The 16556-nt window shown below is 41.0% G+C and overlaps 1 long non-coding RNA gene across 5 annotated transcripts in view; it reads left to right on the top strand.

The window, feature by feature from the left end:
• LOC130357984 (uncharacterized) overlaps window positions 1-16556 on the top strand; it is a 151441-nt gene that overhangs the window by 99779 nt on the left and 35106 nt on the right. For 3 of the 5 annotated variants that reach the window (XR_008889353.1, XR_008889351.1, XR_008889352.1), the window contains one exon: window positions 7033-7158. This is a non-coding gene — a long non-coding RNA (uncharacterized LOC130357984). Of the gene's footprint in view, window positions 1-4530; window positions 4774-7032; window positions 7159-16556 lie in introns of all 5 variants that reach the window. The other 2 variants (XR_008889350.1, XR_008889349.1) reach the window with 1 other exon arrangement.

The following is a 16556-nucleotide window of genomic DNA, read 5'->3' as shown; positions in this document are numbered from 1 at the left end:
GAGTTATCATGTGATTTGCTGATGTCCCTATGTCTTTTCACCGCTCCCCTGCCCGCCTTGCTTCCTCATCCTCCAAAAAACCATGCTTTCAGGTTTTTTGTGCTATTTACCGTCTCACACGAGCCAAACCGGTAAAAGCTTGAGTGTTCACCGAGCCGGAAAATCCTAAAGTTCAGGTCTAATCCGGGTTTGCCGGTTTGGCTCCCTCATCTCTAGTCTTCAGCTGTACAGCCCCATGCACAACAAACTGTGATACACTTTGTGTTCACCTTTCTAACATTCGTATGTGTTACAATAATTTCTCTGTGAGATCAGGCCAGAGGGACTAGTCTTTACACAACCCTGTCACCACCACTTGTCCTTTCTTGTAGCATTAAGTAAAGTAGATGCTTAACACACAGGAAGTCCTTCTGTTTTGGAGATATTCTACCCCAGTCATCTAGCCAACACAGTTTGGCTTTTGCTAAAGACACTTCAATTCTCTGTTTTTTTATTTATTATATAAATCCCAATCCTTTTTATAATTATTTCATGTTTTATATTAGCTCATATGATTAAAAATGGCTGATTCATAACAAACTCTATCATAATCACCAGACTTTTTATTTTATTTCCTTTTAAAATTGCCTCTATTAACAAGAATGTGCTGGAGCACATGTAGACCACTTACTAAAGTTTAATTAAAAGCAGACACAAAGCAATTTATATTTGTCAGGCAGACTAGTTCTGTAGTGTTCTGTAAACCTTAAGTGGTGTATATACCTGTCAAACATGCTATTTAAATACAACATAATAGTCCAAAGAGCCTGAAGAATAGGTGTGCACACAAAGTTAAAGAAGAAAGTCAGCTTTCCTTGGCTCCTTTTTGCGTAATATATATTTACTAAGATTTTGATGTTCTGATCTGGGAGCCAATATGATGTACATGTAATGAAACACAATTACATTAATTTTATTTTCCTTAGCTGTTTGTTAAAAGATAATAAGTATGTATGCATTGTTATCTTTATTCATCACACAGGCACAGTGCCATGGTTATGGCTTTGCTAGTAACTGCACTCAACAAAAACAATGAAAAGGACTTAAAGGGGTACTCCGCCCCTAGGTATCTTATCCCCTATCCAAAGGATAGGGGATAAGATGTCAGATCGCCGCGGTCCCGCTGCCCCGGTATCGCCGCTGCTGCACTGCGCTATCATTGCTGCACAGAGCGAGTTCGCTCTGTGCGTAATGACGGGCGATACAGGGGACGGAGCAGCGTGACATCATGGCTCCGCCCCTCGTGATGTCACGGCCCGTCCCCTTAATGCAAGTCTATGGCAGGGGGCGTGACGACCACCACGCCCCCTCCCATAGACTTGTATTGAGAGGACGGACCGTGATGTCACGAGGGGCGGAGCCACGACATCACGCTGCTCCGTCCCCTGTATCGCCCGTCATTACGCACAGAGCGAACTCGCTCTGTGCAGCAATGATAGCACAGTGCCGCAGCAACGATACGGGGGCTCCCCAGCAGCGGGACAGCGGTGATCTGACATTTTATCCCCCATCCTTTGGATAGGGGATAAGATGCCTAGGGGCGGAGTACCCCTTTAACACTCATTGATCTTTCTGCTGGTCAGCAGAGGTGCCAGAAGTCAGGTCACCAAACAAAAGAGTAGGCTATCAATTTGGAAGTATCAAATTATTTTAATTATAATTAAGGCTTCTTCTATGTACAGGTCTTCTGGTTTAGTGGTCTTACTCTTAATGCTACATTACATGGAGTAATTATGTGAGGGAATCTGCATGAAATCTTTGTCGGATCCACTTCCTATTAGTTTTAATTTTAAAATCTGCATTGTAGAAAAAATACAAATGATGGGGCAAAATTCAGTGTTCCATGTGTTTTGTTGATTTCCTCCGGCTTATTTTTTGCATTGAAGTTTGCAGATTTGAGGGAAATTTATTAAAAGTTCACACTATTTGTTGTAAATTTCCCACAAGTACACTTAGAGGGGTACTCCGGTGGAAAACACATTTTTTCTAATCAACTAATGGTAGAAAGTTAAACATATTTGTAAATTACTTCTATTTAAAAATCTTAATCCTTCCACTACTTATCAGCTGCTGTATTTTCCAAAGAAGGTTGTCTAGTTCTTTCCAGTCTGACCACAGTGCTCTATGCCTACACCTCTGTCCATCTTAGGAACTGGCCTGAGCAGGAGAGGTTTGCCATGGGGATTTGCTTCTGCTCTGGGCAGTTCCTGACACGGACAGAGGTGTCAGCAGAGAGCCCTGTGGTCAGAAAATAACTATACAACTTTCTCTGTAGCATACAGCAGCTGATAAGTACTGCAAGGATTAAGATTTGTAAATAGAAGTAATTTTCAAAGCTGTTTAACTTTTTGGCACCAGTTGATAAAAATAAATAAAAAAAGTGGGTTTTCTACTGGAGTACCCCTTTAACCCCTCAAGGATGAAAGGCGTACACGCACGCCCGCATCCTGGTACTTAAGGACTGAGGGTTTGCTTGTACACCCTGGTCCTATTACCAAGGTTTGAAGTGTGCTCACGAGCTGAGCACCCTTCATACCCAGTTAGTCCTGGGTGCTATGAGCACCCAGGACCCACAGTTAATGCCGAGTATGGCCATACGGGCTGATGCCCGGCATTAAACCTTTAGATGCCACAATCAAAGTTGACCGTGGTGCCTAAAATGTTAACGGTGCCAATTAGCTCAGAGCAGCTCTACCAAAGTCTAAAATTGTGCATTTTTGGTCACTTCACATACCATCAAAAAAATTTATAAAAAGCATTTTTAAACATACTCATTTTGGTGCAGGTAGTTATAATTTGTTTTATATAATAAAGTAAAACCTACATAAATTGGGTATCCTTGTAACTGTATGGACCTGCAGAATAAACATAAGGTGTCATTTTTTACCGAAAAGTGCACTGCGTAGATACAGAAGCCCTTTAATTATACAAAATGGATTTTTTGTTTTCAATTTCATCCCACAAATATTTCTTTGATTCGTTTTGCCGTAGATTTTGTGGTGAATGATTGATGTCATTACAAAGTACAATTTTTAGAAGGGGGGGGGAGGAGGAAAGACCTAAAGTGCAAAAACAAAATTTGCCTGGTCCTTAAAGGGGTACTCCACCCCTAGATATCTTATCCCATATCTAAAGGATAGGGGATAAGATGCCTGATCGCGGGTGTCCTGCCGCTGGGGATCCACGCAATATTGCATGCAGCACCCACCTGTTTCTTGTCCGGAAGCGCTGGAGGGTCTGGGTCGCGACCACGGGAACGGAAGTCCGTGACGTCACGACTCTGCCCCCGTGTGACATCACGCCCCCTCCCATAGACTTGCATTGAGGGGACGGGGCGTGACGTCACACGGGGGCGGAGTCGTGACGTCACGGACTTCCGTTCCCGTGGTCACGACCCAGACCCTCCAGCGCTTCCGGACAATAAACAGGTGGGTGCCGCATGCAATATTGCGGAGGTCCCCAGCACGGGGACCCCCGCGATCAGACATCTTATCCCCTATCCTTTGGATAGGGGATAAGATGTCTAGGGGTGGAGTACCCCATTAAGGCCAAAATGGGCTTGATCCTTAGGGGGTTAAGAAGGATTTTTCTAAAGCTTTGCTTTTCCTAGAGCTCGGTTCAAATTTTTGTGCACCGACACATGGGGAAAATATACACCAAAATGAAGACAAAAGCTTATGATAAATTTCCCTCAACATGTTTCACTGACTGGGGCTTAACCTGTATCCAAAACTTGGCCTAATCTGCAGTATGTATGCTGCAAATTCACAGCATGAACTCAAGGGGATGCCTTGGATTTCTGCCATGGATTCCACAACAGATTATTCTGATTGAAAAATCTATCTACCTTTGCCTTAATCTGCCTCCCACTTCTTAATGAGGAGGTTAGCTTTGCTTGTGAGTCCACTTTACTGCTTGTTAGCATTCAAAAACATCTGCATATTTTTCTTTAAGATCTGACCAACAAGCACAGCATATCTGTAAATCTCTTATGCAACCTCTCATTAGCGGAGCATGTCAGGCCCCTTGCACATCACGTTCACAATATCCTCTCTTTTACCTTTTTAGATCAAAAGGAGAATTGTATCTCAGCACAAAGGAGAGGAGAAGCATCCCCTAAGGAAATCCTCGTGTGCTGCGATCTGATGTCCCTTTTTATAAAAAAATAAAGGTGAACAGGGTCTACAGAACGTGATGTGCAAGGGGATATAAAGTGACTAATCTGCTTTAAAATGTTCTTTAAGTAAGCAATTCTTGTTCATTAGAAATTCAGATTATTGCTAACTTTTATCAGTTTTTCAATATTTTGCTTGCTGTCAGTAAATGCAACACTGATTTACAGTCAAGGTTTGAAAATCTGTCTTGGTCATGTGTTGCTCACTTAGGAAGATGGACCATTCAAAGAGAGGTATAATTGTACTCAGGGGGACTCATTGATCAAGGAGATTACTAAATAAACATTTCCCTGTTACCCTTCTTTTTGTCTATTAGGATGGAATAAGTCTAGAATGCCTTATCATACCTTGCTTGGCAGCTTGCATCCACTCCACCTTGCTTCTCAGTGGAGAAAGCCTGTCCTATCTTTTCATCTGTGCTCGGCCGGATCAACTCCATTATGCTTCATGAAAACCATGCTATACAGGAAAACACTAAGCGAGTATGGAATCCTGATGATTTAGGGAGTGGAACATTGCAGTCTCCATGTAGCCCTAGCCTAAATGGCTTGTTTATGCGGTATGTCGATTTATGCAGTATGTCCATTTATGCAGTATGTCCATTTATGCGGTATGTCCATTTATGCGGTATGTCCATTTATGCGGTATGTCCATTTATGTTGGTATGTCCATTTATGCAGTATGTCCATTTATGCAGTATGTCCATGGATTTCTGCAAGTTCTGTTCAGATAAATGAGAACATTCTGCTGCATGTGATTATATTCTAAAACTCTGGTTAATTTCCGTCTGGTTTCTATTGCTCTTTGTCAACTTCATCAACTCAATTTATTGCACTTAAAGGGGGTCTATGGTTGTAAATTCCAGTTTACTTTGACTGGTACCGGGTATCAGCGCAATCCACCATTCAGAGGTAATCCACCAGTCAAAGGCAAGGTACCATTTACAGTATAGTAAAATTTATTCAGCCAGGTATACCTGACTGAATACATTTTACTATACTGTAAATGGTACCTTGCCTTTGACTGATGGATTACCTCTGAATGGTGGATTGCACTGATACCCGGTTCCTGTTTTTTCTTCTCCTACTACCATAACTATATCGGTAGGTGTATACCTTGACCGATCCCAGGAAAGCAGCACCCCTATACTCATACGCTGATACTGTGGTTGTGTCCGACTGTCCGACACACAACCCACCAAGGTGAGCATACTGTAATAATTCGGCTATTCAGCCTATCTATCTATGCTGTGTACCAGACGGTACTGTCCTATGAGGAGCTCTGCCTTTTTGTCTCTATAGATTGCATGCAGTTTACTTTGACTGGGAGGCAGAGCCCAAGCATGAAGATTTGGTGTAGTGGTCAATAGTAGGAAAAAGTATATCATAAAATTATGTTCCAGAGTCATTTAACTTGTAGAGCTCTATTAAAGGGGTACTCCGACCCTAGACATCTTATCTCCCTGGGAACTCCAACGATCTCTTGCAGAGATCCCCCTGTCATCTGGTGTACGGAGCTTCGCTTTGTGGCTGATGACTGGCGATGCAGGGGCCAGAGGATCATGATGTCACGCCCCCCCCCCTCAATGCAAGTCTATGGGAGGGGGCGTGCATCGCCAGTCATCAGCCACAAAGCGACGCTCCGTACACCAGATGACAGGGGGGCTGCAAGAGAGATTGTGGGGGTTCACAGCGGCGGTACCCCCACAATCAGACATCTTATCCCCTATCCTTTGGATAGGGGATAAGATGTGTAGGGGCGGAGTACCCCTTTAGGAAAGCAACTCTATGTTAGTGTGAGTTTTATTACGGCAAGTAACTTTTCAATGATAAAGGCATCAAAGAGTTCTCGATTTTAAAGGGGTACTCCGGTGAAAACCTTTTTTCTTTTAAATCAACTGGTGGCAGAAAGTTAAATATATTTGTAAATTACTTCTATTAAAAAATCTTAATCCTTCCAGTACTTATTAGCTCCTGAATGCTACAGAGGAAATTCCTTTCTTTTTGGAACACTGATGACATCACGAGCACAGTGTTCTCTGCTGACATCTCTGTCCATTTTAGCAACCATGCATAGCAGATGTTTGCTAAGGGCAGCATGGTGGCTTAGTGCTTAGCACTGCTGCCTTGAAGTGTGGGGACTTGGGTTCAAATCCCAATAAGGACAACAATAAATAAAGCGTTATTATTATTATAATAACGTCAGCAGAGAGAATTGTGGTCGTGATGTCATCAGAGAGCATTCCAAAAAGAAAAGAATTTCCTCTGTAGTATTCAGCAGCTAATAAGTACAGGAAGGATTGAGATTTTTTAATAGAAGTAATTTACAAATATGTTTAACTTTCTGCCACCAGTTGATTTAAAAGAAAAAAGGTTTTCACCGGAGTACCCCTTTAACACTGGCCAAATGGATAAAGGATAGGAATGGGGAGGAATGGATATGGAGGAGACTTGCAAATCTATATCACCTCCAAGATTAAAGCTATCGATCCATATCTCTGCCAGAAAACAACTAGTTATTATTTTATATATAAATATTTACATAAAATATGTGTAAACAAAAACCATGATTTTTCCCATAGCAACCAGTCACCGCTCAACTTTCATGTTACCATGGTATTAAATAAATGCTGAGCTGTGATTGGTTGCTATGAACAAAAACTATTTTCTTTATGTTTTTATTTATGTATTTTGCTTGTTTATTCTGTGCAATTAATTATGTAATATTCCTCAAGTTAAATTGGAAATAGAAGTCCCAGGTTATAATTTATGAATGGTAATGCAAAATAACCTTTTTCTTTTCTTTATGTATACTACAGAAATATAAACAAAGGAAAATTTGGCAGAAACTAAAAGCTTATGGTAACAATTGGAGTAAACATAAAAAAATGAAGAATCTTTATTTTACTTTGGTGAGCAATATTGAGAGTGACCAGTAAACAATGGTAAGCATTTATGAAAAGCAACAATTATTAGCTATCTTGTAAGGCTGGGTTCACACCAGGTTTTTCATTATATGTGATATTATAGAAAACTTATGGAACCGTATTGAAAACCATATACATAGAAAAACAATTGCATCCGGTTGCGTCCGGTTTGCTTGCAATATGTTTTTTTCCCGTACTCAAAACCGTGGTTTACCACGGTTTTGTCTCCGGGTTCAAAACCGTATTGCACTCGCATATGTTTTTTTTTTTTTTTTTAACATGGAAGTCAATGGGAAACGCACATGTATACGGTTCCATATGGTAAACCGTATACGGTTTTTACTTTGCACATGCGCATTTGCATCCTAAACTCCCCACCCAACACCCACCTTCTAGAAGTCTGCGGAACAATCCTGTACATGCTCAGAGGAACACCGCAGAGGACTCTGCGACCCGTCTTGGTTAACCTCCTCTGCGTATTTATTGTGAGTAAATGGCAGCCATTTTGTTTTTACATGCTGGATTAACCCTGTATATTATCTGTAGTGGCCATGCAGCCATCTTTGTACACCTTGCATGCTTTTGTATGCGATTTTAGGGCTGCCATTTGGATTAAATATGCTGAATTTAACCTTTTAGAGTACCTGTTGTGCCCCATATTGTTTTTTAAAGCATGTTATCTCCTCCTTATCATGGAATGTATGGGTGGACTGCCTCATGGCTCACCAGCAATATTTAGCAAAGTTCACCCCCTCCTTCTATGAAATTTAACCCCTTAAGGACCAGGGGTTTTTCCGTTTGTGCACTTTCATCTTTTCTTCCTTATTTTTATAAAATCATAATTCTTTCAATTTTACACCTAAAGCCACCAAGTCTACTTTAACATCAGTAATTTTACCCAAAAATCGACGGTGAAACGGAGATAAAAATCATTGTGTGACAAAATTGAAGAAAAAAAACACTATTTTGTAACTTTTGGGGGCTTACGTTTCTATGGTAAAAATGGCACCTCCTCTTTATTCTGTAGGTCCATACGGTTAAAATTATATCCTATTTATATAGATTTGATTTTGTCGTACTTTTGATAAAAACATAACTACATGCAGGAAAATGTATACGTTTAAAATTGTCATGTTCTGACCCCTATAATTTTTTTATTTTTCTGCGTACGGGGCGGTATGAGGGCTCATTTTTTGCGCCGTGATCTGAAGTTTTTAGCAGTACCATTTTTATATTGATTGGACTATATTGATTGGACTATATTGATTTTATATTGATTCATTTTTTCATGATATAAAAAGTTACCAAAAATACGCTATTTTGGACTTTTTAATTTATTTGCGCGAACACCATTGACCGTGCGGTTTAATGAATGATATGTTTTTATGATTCAAACATTTCTGCAGCCGGTGATACCACATATGTTTATCTTTATTTACACAGTTTTTTTTTTTTATGGGAAAAGGGGGGTGATTCTTACTTTGATTAACCCCTTAAGGACTGAGCCCTTTTTCGCAAATCTGACCACCGTCGCTTTATGAATTAATAACGCGAAAACGCTTTTACCAAATATTCTGATTCTGAGATTATTTTTTCGGGACATATTCTACTTTATTTTGGTGGTAAATTTTTGGCGCTACTTGCATCCTTTTTTGGTGAAAAATCCCAAAATTTCATGAAAATTTAGAAAATTTAGCATTTTTCTAACCTAACTTTGAAGCTCTCTACTTGTAAGGAAAATGGATATTCACAATAAATTTTATTTTTCTTCACAAATACAATATGTCCACTTTATGTTGGCATCATAAAATGGACATATTTTTTAGAGGGCTTCAAAAGTAGAGCAGCAATTTTCAAAAAATTCATGAAAATTGCTAAATCTGAAGGGACAGATGTTACAGAACTACAACTCCCAGCATGTCAAGGCATGCTGAGAGTTGTAGTTTGGCAACATCTGGAGGGCTACCGTTTGGGCACCACTGTAACAGTGGTCTCCAAACTGTGACCCTCCAGATGTTGCAAAACTACAACTCCCAGCATGCCCAGACAGCCTTTGGATGCCTGGGCATGCTGGGAGTTGCAGTTTGGCCTTCCTAGTGGTTGCCATAGTAAAGATCGTTTTACTTTCACTTTCAATCCCCCCCCCCACGACGATTCCCTACCTGAGCCAGGATCCAGCAGTCTCCTGTGAAAATCCCGCGTCCCCAGGCATCTTTTCCTGCAGGTACGGCCTCCATCTTCTTCCCACGATCCCCTCGATATTCAGGGGCGGGCAGAACGGGGGGTTGCCATGGTAACCCCCGGTCCTGCGCTGCCATTGGTCAGAACTCCGTTCTGCTAATGGCAGGGGATAGGAGGAGATTGCAGCTCTGCGACCTCACTCCTATCCCTTAAGCTGATCGGGGCAGTCGCTGACAACTCCAATCAGCCCTATTTTCCAGGTGATTGGGTCACCAGAGACCCGATCAGCCCGGAATTGGAGAAAATCGCATGTCTGAATTGACATTTCTCCGATCGCCGACATGGGGGGGGGGGGGGGGGTGTCTCAGGACCCCCCTGGGCGATGTGCCGGGGTGCCTGCTGAAGGATTTCAGCAGGCATCCCGATCCGGTCCCCAACCGGCTAGCGGCGGGGACCGGAATTCCCACGGGCGTATTCATACGACCTCAGTCCTTAAGGACTCGGGATGCAGGGCGTATGCATACGCCCTGTGTCCTGAACAGGTTAAGGAAGGGGTTAAATGATCTTTATTAGTTTATTAATTATAATTTTTTTTCACTTTTTTTTGCAACGTTATAACATAGGGGGCTATAACACTGCACACACTGATCTTTTACATTGATCATTGCTATCCCATAGGATAACATTGATCAATGATTCTGCTGCTTGACTGCTCATGCCTGGATCACAGGCACGGAGCAGTCATTCGGTGATCGGACACGCAGGAGGAAGGTAGGGGATCCTCCACGTGTCCTCCAGCTGTTCGGGACACAGTGGCCGAACAGCGGACTGAGCTAGCCGGGGGTAGTTTACTTTCACTTTAGATGTGGTGATCAACTTTGAACACCGAAACTAAAGGGTTAATAGCATCCTGCACAGTGATCAGTGCCGTGCGCTATTAGCCACGGGTCCCGGCCGTTGTTAGAGGCCGGGCCCGACCCACGGCGTGGCCCCGCATTATAGAAAGGGAGCAGACTCAGGGTGTATAGGTGCACCGTGTCCTTAACTGGTTAATGACTGAGGAGCTGCAGGCCTTCTATAAACAAAAATTAATCAAAATCACGCACACATTTCTCAATTCTCCCCCCCCCCCCGCTCCTATGTATCCCCCACCACCATCATTCCAACAGCAGAGACCTAGACAATATATACCTCCCTACCCTCAAAGATATGAAGAAACATTTGAGGGCGAGGAAGGCCAGGTCTACAGACATATGTAGTTTTTTGTTTGTAACATGTCATGCTCTGTGTGTGTGTTTGGAAGTGTTCTTTCTACATGTTGAGTTTTGTACAAATTGTTTAATAGACCATTGTAAAGTAATATTTTTTTTTTAAATGTTAATTAAAATTTTTTTTTTTTAACAAAACTAACATAACTGGTTATGGTGCAAAAATACACATGTAATCCTCTTCTTCAAAAATATGATAGTTTGGTTCTTGAAGACATCAACTACAAAGGGAAAGAAAAAACCATTTATTCATAAAACAAATAAGGTAGCAACATTACAATTTAAAAAAGCACCTTGTGCAGAATTGTGCACCTTGTGCAGAAAAGTAATTCGCAAATTGGTCATGAATCTGCATTACAGACACCGTTGATCTAAAATGGTAGGGCTCCATTCCTGGGAGATTGAATTCCTCCATTATGGGTATTGCAGATTAAAACAAAATTGTGAAGGACCACACACGCTTGAATGACTCCACAGATTCAGGCTTGACTTGTATGCTGGTTGTTAGAACACGCCATTTGTTAGTTAGAATACCAAAGGAACACTCCACATATCGGCGTTCACGGGTCAAGCGGTAATTGAACACACGCCGCTGTGGATTCAGCCTTCTCCCCGAGTATGGCTTGAGCAAATTTTGGCTCATCTGAAATGCCTTATCAGCCACAATTATATGGGGCAGTGCAGGTCCATCTGTATCAGGTAGTGGTTTTGGGTCAGGGATCTGGAAGGTGCCAGCATACAGGGCCTTACCAAAATTAGATTCCTTAAAAACCCCGGGCATCATTGTTTTGACCATAGGCCCCAATGTCAACTGTCAAAAACTTTTAACTGGCATTACAAATTGTCATGAGGATTATTAAAAAATATTTTTTATAGCTGTAAAATTGGGATCCACTTCCTGATGGCTTCCTGATCCTCACATGTTTGCCATCAAGGGCCCCAACACAATTAGGGAAGTTTGATTGCCTCCAAAAGCCTCTGCTGCAGAATTCCACATAACGGTGGTAGGCTGAAGAAGATAATGAGGCTGAAGGTTCCTCCATAAAGCCTGACACATTTCCAGAACCAATGTAGATATGTTGGATTTCCCCATTCGGAACTGGTAATGGAGAGATGAGAATGTCTCTCCACTGGCCAGAAACCTAAGAGCAAATATAGAAAAAAGAATGTTCAAAGACAAAAAAGAAGAAAGAGTTCGCTCACCTACTCCCATGAACAAAATCACGATCCCCCGCTGGTCCAGGTGCTGTCAGGGCGTTGCTGCCGCAAACAAGGTAGACAGAGAAACAGGCTTCACTCACTCAGCAGCATGGGTTCCTCAGCACTTCTGGACACCAGCATGTGTAAAATTGTAAAATACAAAAACGTTATTTCTTTCTTCAATATAAAAACATGATAGGGGTACAAATTGTGGTAAAAACAGACCAATGCGTTTTGGCAAACAAAAGCCTTTTTTATGGTCCTCACTGGTAGAAAATATTCAGCCGAATAAATATACACCTTGTAACAGAAACCCCTCCCCCACATCCCTTCCCAATTTGTAACTTGTCATAACCCTTCATTTGCTGACTTGTAATGAACACTGCCACTGGTAACAGAACTTCATAGACTTCTTAGTATACTAAATGGCTGGTTACTTGCAGGAATACGTTTCCCATAGCAACCTTTGAATACATATAAAAAAAAATATAAAACCCACTTGACATAACCCTTCATTTGCTGACTAAACACTACCATTGGTAACAGAACTTCATGGACATCTTAGTATTCTGAACAGCTAGTTACTTGTAAAAGTACGTTGACCATAGCAACCTTTGAATACATATTGAACAAACTTGCCGTAACCCTTTATTTTCTGACTAGTAATTAAAACTACCAATGATAACAAAACTACATAGATGTCTTAATATACTGAACAGCTAGTTACTAGCAGAAGCACGTTGCCCATGGCAACCATTGAGTGCATATTAAAAACAATTTTCTGTGATCCTTCATTTGCTAACTGTGTAATAGACACTACCAATGGTAACAAAATTTCATAGACGTCTTAAAGGAGATCTGCAGTGCTCTGAACTTTATCCCCTATCCGAAGGATAGGGGATAAGTTTTAGATCGCGGGGGGTCCGAGTGCACGTCCCACCATGAATCCCATAGAGATACATGGAGGGGAGTGCCGGCTACCGCGTCATGCGGGGTTGGAACGCCCCCTTTCCTGTACATTGCCGCGCTTGGAGCCCGCAAGCTAAAACTTATCCCCTATCCTTAGCATAGTGATAAAATTCTGAGTACTACAGATGTCCTTTAACCCCTTAACGACCACAGACGTAAATGTACGTCCTGGTTTGGTGGTACTTCGCGCACCAGGACGTACATTTACGTCCTGAGTATGACCGCGAGCATCAGAGTGTTGCTCGCGTCATACATGGCAGGTTCTGGCTGCTAGCAGAAGCCGGGGACCCGCAGGTAATGGCCGACATCCACGATTGCGTGGATGTCTGTCGTTAACCCCTCAGATGCCGTGATCAGTACAGATCACGGCATCTGCTTCAATGTGCATGTTAAAATAGATGATCGGATCGCCCATTGTTGAAATGTCCTGATTTTGTCATATACCAGCGAGACCTTCCACATGGGACACTACCATTGTATTTTAACCAATTTTTGCCCTGATTTTTTTAAAGGGATTTCTCACAAAATGGCTGAGTGAAATTCTATTACCAATGGTAGTGTTTCTCTTGGCGACACAGTGCCATCCAATTTTAATATTTCACACAACTGTGAATCTTGTTTCAAAATAGATAAATTATGGTGTACAATATTTTTAATCTGTGTGAATTGATTAGAAGATACAGTGGAAAACACCATTGGATTTTTTGCCAAACCCTCTGCATGGATTTGTGATGTCGAGTGCCTAGTCTTGACCCCCAGATATAGGTATTCTGATCTAGGTTTTGATCTGGCAATGGCTTCTGCTCTAGAAAAAAGAACACAATTGATGAAGGCATAATGAAAATTCTAAATGAATAGAATAAAAACAAATCTAAAGAATTAGCAATCACTGCCACCACAAAATGTTTGTGCAATTGATAGCTTCACTATCTATAAATCTGAAAAGATAGTTGTGTCTCTGTGTAGACTTGAACCACCAACCTTTCAGTTGAAGTCTGAATGTGCTAAGCAATTGCACCACAGAGACTATATTAACTTTCCTATTTGATATATTGTTGAAACTATCTTAACACAGTGAGTTGAATTTCTCAAAAAATTGTCCATTAAAAAAAGTTGTAGAGTTACCACTAGCAACTAATCAGATCCATTTATACATTTGTATACATATTTTTTATATAAACATTTTTGAAAAACATTGGTTGCTATGATCAACTCTGCACCTTTTCTGGTGGATATGTTTGGAAATATCTCAAGCAAAATTTGAACCTTTAAGCAACAGCTAGCAATATAATAGTGTTGTTGCCTATAGCAACAAAGCACATTGCTTACCAAATTTTTTTTTAAAAACAATGTGCTTTATTTCTATGGGCATATGCTCCACTTGCACATTATAGAGATATTCCAAAAACACCTTAAATTATGAGGACAAAAGCTCTACTGTTAACGTACACACTATAAGCTTGGCTATAAAAAAAATAAAAATAAAAGAAAAGGCTAAAAACATATCTAAGCATTGCCAGCCAGCCCAGGACTAGCTGGAGGTACACAGACCTTGGAAAACATATATAGCCTATATAAACATTTATAGAAAAACAATCTTCCTATTGCATAGACTAAACGATGTATAAAAATATTCTTACCTGAGGGTCACCACAAGGCGCTGTTTTGGTGACACTGCAATCCTGAAGCGCGTATCCTGGCGCTGGATGTCGTCCCGAACAAGCTCCAATAAGACATCAAAGCTAAAAAGGGTAATTCAAAGATAGTGCTGAAATTGGTCCGGAAACTTTGGAAGCTGGACATACAGTGCCTCAAATGCACCAAGCCGTGGCCCAATGGCATTAACCAGGTACATCCAATAACGACATGCCAATCTCCTCCGCTCACGCTCCCTCCCACGCAGCTCTAAGAACTGCATGCGCAAAATTGGCAAGACAAATAATGCAAAAAACACACGAGCCAAAGAAAAAAAACTGCTCTCCTGTCTCTCTCCAACCTAGCAAAGCAAGACCACATGGAAAACCTCTCCTACTTCTCTGGGGATTTCAATAAAGCAAGATTAACTTTGATAAAAAAAAACTGACAAAATTGCATAAAACGTATTGGATTTAATTTAAAAAAACGTATGGAATCGTATGCAACCGGACACATTTTTAATAACAGTATACGGTTATAAAACGCATATGGTTTTCTTTTTTGCATACGGTTCCATACGGTTCTGTCCGTTTTTCAGCTAATACGGTTTTTAGTTAAAAAAACTGATTGAAAACAGTATGGCAAAAACATGATGTGAACCCAGCCTAAGTCAGGAATTGGTGATGAAGCTCATGACCTGTGAACTTTTAAGAGACGCTGATGGGAACTAAAGTGGATGAGATAAGTATAATACATCTCAGAATTAACTCCATTGATAATGAAAAGGAAATATATAATTCAGAAGGGAGAAGAAGTACATTAAGACAATACTAATGGCCATCATTTAACAGTATATAGTTTCCTCAGGAATTTACAAAAGATAGAATTGTACAGAAAAGATATATTTTCCCAGAAGCACATTTTCCATTTGTATTTCAGAGCTACATTGCATTAAACAGACCAACAATCATCAATCATATTAACCTCTTTTTTTCAGAGGGCATAATGGAATTTAAGGCATTTTGTTAAAGGGACTTTGACAGATACTATGTTATCCAAAAAATGATCTTGGTACATGCTGGTAATATACTATTAATATAAATGAAGTCTAGAGAGTCAATTATACTAAAAACGCAGTATTTTAAGTTTGGCATACAGTAGTTAAAGTTTTTCAGAGTTATACCTTATGCAGAGAGCCTGTAAGGCGGCACACAGAGTCCTATACAGCTCTGCACTACGTACCGCTCTGCACTAGAATGTTCTGTGGAATGCTGTATATATGAAACTAATCACTCCTAAAACCAATCCTTCTAATAGAGCATGCAAAGTATGAAAAAATGCAGCGATCTGAGGTGTTTGGCATTGTAAATTCCCCATGGAAGTCCCTAATTTTGGTTCTGTACAAATGTTATTTTACATAAAAAAAGTTGTTAACCCCTTAACGACCATGGACGTAGATGTACGTCCTGGTGCGGCGGTACTTAGCGCACCAGGACGTACATTTACGTCCTGTGTATGACCGCGAGCATCGGAGCGGTGCTCGCGTCATACACGGCAGGTTCCGGTTGCTAGTAGCAGCCAGGGACCCACCGGTAATGGTCGACATCCACGATCGTGCGGATGTCCGCCATTAACCCCTCAGATCCTGTGATCAGTACAGTTCACAGCATCTGCGGCAGTGCGCATGTTAAAATAGATGATCGGATCGCCCGCAGCACTGCCGCGGGGATCCGATCATCTTTAACGGTGGACGGTGGTCCCCTCACCTGCCTCCGTCCGTCTCACGGCGTTTCCTGCTGTGGTCTGAGATCGAGCAGACCAGAGCAGAAGATAGCCGATAATACTGATCAGTGCTATGCCCTATGCATAGCACTGAACAGTATTAGCAATCAAATGATTGCTATAGATAGTCCCCTATGGGGACATAAAAAGTGTTAAAAAAAAGTTGGAAAATGTAAAAATTAAAAATAAAAATAAAATGAAAAATCCCGTCCCCCAATAAAAATGAAAATTGTCCGAACTATCAAAATATAATGTTAATGATCCCGTACGGTGAAGGCGTAAACGTAAAAAATAAAAAAAAGTCCAAAAATGCTGCTTTTTTGTCACATTTTATTCCAAAATTATAAAAAAAATGATCTAAAAGTTATATACCGTATTTAT

The sequence above is a fragment of the Hyla sarda genome, chromosome 2, assembly GCF_029499605.1.
Source record: "Hyla sarda isolate aHylSar1 chromosome 2, aHylSar1.hap1, whole genome shotgun sequence".
Classification (NCBI taxonomy): Eukaryota; Metazoa; Chordata; class Amphibia; order Anura; family Hylidae; genus Hyla; species Hyla sarda.
The sequence above is the reverse complement of the archived record's forward strand: the minus strand, read 5'-3'. Positions and strand labels throughout refer to the sequence as shown.